Here is a 4,891-nt window from a genome sequence, read left to right as displayed (position 1 = left end):
ACACTGGAGTGGGTTGCCATTTCCTTCTCCAATGCATGGAAGTGAAAAGTGAAAGTGAAGTCGCTCAGTCGTGTCTGACTCTTTGCGACCCATGGACTGCAGCCCACCAGGCTCCTCCGTCCATGGGATTTTCCAGGCAAGAGCACTGGAGTGAGTTGCCATTGCCTTCTCCGCTATATGCTATAGTCTCCCTGTTAACATAAAATGTGCCAGGCACTGTCCTAGAGAAGAGCTCTATTATTGGCAGGTTTTGACCATGAATTTTCATGGCACACTTAAAATATTTTTTTCCTAATTCTGATTGACGCCTCTCTCTTCCTCCACCTCCTCCTTTTTTCCTAGAGGAAGAAAGTCTCAAATACCTACTGGTTGCTGCACCTCCTAGCCTATGTGGTCAACATTTAATTACATTAACATTTGTTTTCACTAAAAAAGTAATCACATTACTGCCTTTCATGTCACATTAGTGAAAATGGATACCAATATGATACATATTAATAGAATATGATGGGAAATTGCTAATACAATTAGACTTTCACATTTTATTAGTTCTGGAGTGACACCATACACAGAAGAACAGCTCACGTTAGTGGTGATGAGGAATGGCTGAGAGGTGGTAGATGCCTGTCTATCCCGCCAAAGCAGAGCAGGCTCTCAGGGAACCCTGGAGCGTTCAGCGGGGTCTCATGCTAGATTTTTGAGTCCTACTTCCTGTTCCTTCCTGTTACATGAGCACCTTTGGGCTGGGACAGGAGTTCTTCCTTCACAGCCAGACTGTGTTGCCTGAATTGTGGTCATTAAAGTATCACGTGACATGATTCTGCCTGGGTGGCCCCAGATCAGATAGAATTAATATTTCATGATCCCTTCTGTGGTGGCTGCTGGCTGGGAGGGGGACACAGGCAGGGAAATGTCCCCAGGGCCCGTCCCAACACTCTTGAGCAACTTTATGAAGGTCCTCTGCCTTAGGGTCGGGGCCTCTGGAGTAACATTTGGTTGCTTTTGCCTCCCAGAGGTTTCTCCACCTTCCATCCTTCTCTTTCTGCTCAGTCCCCATTTTCCAACTCACCCTAGTGATAGTAGGAAACCCTTCTTGACTGTGTCACTGGTGGACATCTGAAGGTGTATTGTTCATCCTCAGTCCTGGTTAATTACCTCCTGCTGTGTTGGATTTTATTCCTGTGACTTTGTCTCCTTCCCCACTTGAAACACTGTCCAAATCCAATTTGTCTTTTCAGGCCCATTTCAAATCCCATTTCCCCCATGAACACATCCCTGTATACCCCAAGCCGATGTTACCCCTGAACTCAATATACACTGTATACCTGCTTGTGCTGTCTCATGTAACTTTACTATCCTGGCCTTGCTTAAAAGCAAAAAAAAAAATTTTGATTAAAAACTCTGAGAGTGAAGCAGGCAAAACCTGATAATATTAGACTTGAAAGAAAATGAGGGCTAACGTGGCCTCTGCAAGGCATGGGCTGTGGTACAGTCTGATATATAAGGACCAGAACTCAGAGAGTGGCAGGGTTCCTGCTTCCTTCCCTCTGCAGGCTTTCTCCTGGCCTTCGATTTTATCTGTCCTTCTCTGGAACAGGATCCAGAATTTGGGACCTGGGACTGAAAGCCTGTGTTGTGACAATTGTGAAGAAAAATGGTCACAATTAAGGAAGATGTCTATTACCTTGACAAAGGATTCAGTTTAAAGAGAGGGGAAATAGAGGAAGAGAGAAAAAGGTGAGACGAGGACCACCTGGCCTTTAAATAGTAGGTAATTTACTTTGGAGAAAGTTATACACTGTGCAAATACTAAAAAGAGAACTTATAGCCTCAGAATAGTCAGCGAACGTAAATGAGTGTGGCAGCAGGAATTTCATTCACCAACTCTTTCATGCTCCTTTTTGGGGAGGGCCACCATGGAGGCTCTGGGGAGAATGGGGAGAAGCGGCAGGCTGGGAGCTTGCCCTCGAGAAGCTTATGAGGCTACATGGCCTGGAGGCAGGATCTCTGATCTGAGGACGGTGAATCCACAGTCTGCAGTCAGATTCCTCACCTGAAGAACTAACGGTGCTGCAACTAAGATTATGTGTCAGGCTGCATTCTCCTCTAAAATTCTGTAACTTTGCTGAAGGATGAGTATTGTTGTTGTTCAATCACTAAGTCATGTCTGACTCTTTGTGACCCCATGGACTGCAGCACGCCAGGCTTCCCTGATCTTCACTATCTCCCGGGGTTTGCTCAGACTCATGTCCTTTAAGTCGGTGATGCCATTCAACCATCTCATCCTCTGTGTCCCCCTTCTCTTTTTGCCTTCAAGCTTTCCCAGCATCAGGGTCTTTTCCAATGAATTCACTCTTCAAATCAGGTGGCCAAAGTATTGGAGCTTCAGCTTCAGCACCAGTCCTTCCAATGAATATTCAGTGTTGATTTCCTTTAAAATTGACTATTTGATCTCCTTGCTGTCCAAGGGACTCTCAAGAGTCTCCTCTGATTTCTGGCCCAGAGTTCCACTCACCGCCTCCAGCTTCCGACCTGTGCCAGCTGTCGGCGAGATTGTCACCGCATTCCATCATCTCACGGCCCTTGTGGCACCCAAGTCCACAATGTGGGGTCCCAGCGGGGACCTGGGCATGCCGGTGGGGGCGAGCGCGAGAGGCGAGGAAGACAGCTTCAGGGAAGCATAATACATTGCCATCAACTCCCTGTTGGACCAGATCAACTCCTGTCTGGACCACTTGGAGAAGAATGACCACTTCCCATGCCTGTCTCCAGGAACTGCTTGAATCCAACTGGAAGACATGCCTTGAGTTCCAGCAGCAGCTTGGAGAGACCCCCAGTGATGCCAGCCTCTAGGTTCTGGGAGTCCCTAGCCATGTCCCAACCTTGCCTTGCTGGGCTAGGCTCTGGCCTGAACACTCACCATCTGGCTTAGATACCTTCTCAAGGCCTGGCCGACAGATCTCCTGGGGGTGGGGGGTCTGCTGGCCTAGGCCACCTTTCTGGTACTTCCCTTGGTGTGCCTGGGCCAGCCCACACCTCCCAGCATCCCTTCCTGGAGCCAGGTGTGGGCCAGCAGCTCACCCACCATGCCTGCCTGCCCAACTCCTGGGCGCTTGCCACTCCCCAGGCCTAGAGTGTCCACATTAAATGGGTCTTCAACACCAAAAAAAAAAAAAGAGTCTTCTCCAAACACCATAGTTCTAAAGCCTCAATTCTTGAGCACTCAGCTTTCTTTATGGTCCAACTCTCACATCCATACATGACTATTGGAAAAACCCATAGCTTTGACTATACAGACCTTTGTTGCCAAAGTGATGTCTTTTTACACTACACTCTACTTTTTACACTGTCTTTTACACTCTACTTTTTACACTGTCTAGGTTTGTCATAGCTTTTCTTCCAAGGAGCAAGTATCTTCTAATTTCATGGCTGTAGTCATCGTCCACAGTAATTTTTGAAGGATGCTTATACCAGCTGTCAAAGGAGAGACCCTGAGAGTCAGATCTGGTGTTGTTGCACAGGGAGGCGGGTGCATATGGGGCAGACCTGGTGGGATCAAGATGGGGGGAACAGGAGGGCTGGAAAAGGGGCACTGTCAAAGGTGGGTGCATGATTCTGGTCAGGAGTATTCTGCATGGTGTCCCCACACCATGTGACTGAGAGGATTTCTGTAGGGAGGGTGAATTGCAAGGCTAGATCCAGGGGGTGGACAGCATGGGAGAGCAGCTTAAAAAGTATTGCATTTTGACACTGTAGGTGTAAGGAAGCCAGTGAAAGCAAACCCTTTCAGTTGCCTGGAGCTCGCTTCTCTGTGATGGCTCACGAGGGTCTCCCAGGAAGGTCACAGTTTTGTCCAGTCCATTCTCTAGGCCCTGGAGTGCTGGCAGACCACCCTGCTGTCAAAGAAGAGGGTCCTGTGGGTGGTGGGTGAGAAGAAAGCCCACCTGGAGTGGGGAGATGTTGGATGGATAGATTTACTAATCAGTTTTCAAAGTGAAGGAAAGGCTGAGAGTGTATTAGAGGCCTCTTTTAAAATTCATATTTACTTTGCCTGTTAGTAGGTACAAGGCTTTAAAAGTTAAGCAGATGAAGTCAGTTCTGCCTCTCCCATCCAGATGTCTCTGTAGGCTTTCTGGCTCTTGCCTTTTAAGAAAACACACACACACACACACACACACACACACACACACAGAGCCTGCAGGTGACTGTGGGGGTGTGCCTGGCTCAGGCTGAGTCCTGCAACATCCCACCCAAGGTAGAAGTAAAATTGAGGCAGTAGTTAATCATTTAATGAACCCAGAGTCCTGACCCCAGTGTTCCATGCCAGAGGGTTCAGGCCACCAAATGTCCCCCAAAGTGGGACGTTTCATTAAAGTCAGCACTACTGTTGCCGTCACAGGGAGGATAACCCAGCATCAAAAATGTGCTATTGACCAATGTAGTACCCCTTTATTTGTTCTCTTCTTTCTAGTGTGTTTCCTAAATGCACAAGTAAAATGGGTATTTGTAAGTTCCTCGAATTACATATTGAAACTGTTATCACCATGCAGGCCACTGTAACAAACAATACTGATTATAGAGCAGGGATATATTTTGTAATTATAATGCTCTTCAAACTTCTCTGATTGACACACAGTGTATTTAAACAGGATGATCAAAAATTACGTTCACAGCGCGGGCCTTGTCTTCCTCTCGGAAGCACAAAAGCTCTCTTCAGTAGGTAACAGCCACCCGGCTGCCTTTGAGCAGCTGTGTCGAGATGAGATTCAGTTTCTTTGGAGGTGGGGTGGGGCGGGGGAGACACCCCGGCTTTTAAATCAAAGACAATTCAGTTTAGAGAAAGATGTACCTTGTGGAAATAAATAGGAGGAGGCACGGTGTACTGTCAGCT

At 47.4% G+C, this 4,891-nt stretch overlaps 1 pseudogene; it reads left to right on the top strand.

Moving 5' to 3' along the window:
* Positions 1–2,603: 2,603 nt before the first annotated feature.
* On the top strand, positions 2,604–2,853 carry LOC110147532 (bublin coiled-coil protein pseudogene; annotated as a pseudogene).
* The last annotated feature ends 2,038 nt before the right edge of the window (positions 2,854–4,891 follow it).

The sequence above is a fragment of the Odocoileus virginianus genome, chromosome 2, assembly GCF_023699985.2.
Source record: "Odocoileus virginianus isolate 20LAN1187 ecotype Illinois chromosome 2, Ovbor_1.2, whole genome shotgun sequence".
Taxonomy (NCBI): domain Eukaryota; kingdom Metazoa; phylum Chordata; class Mammalia; order Artiodactyla; family Cervidae; genus Odocoileus; species Odocoileus virginianus.
This window is presented reverse-complemented; position numbering and strand designations above follow the sequence as displayed.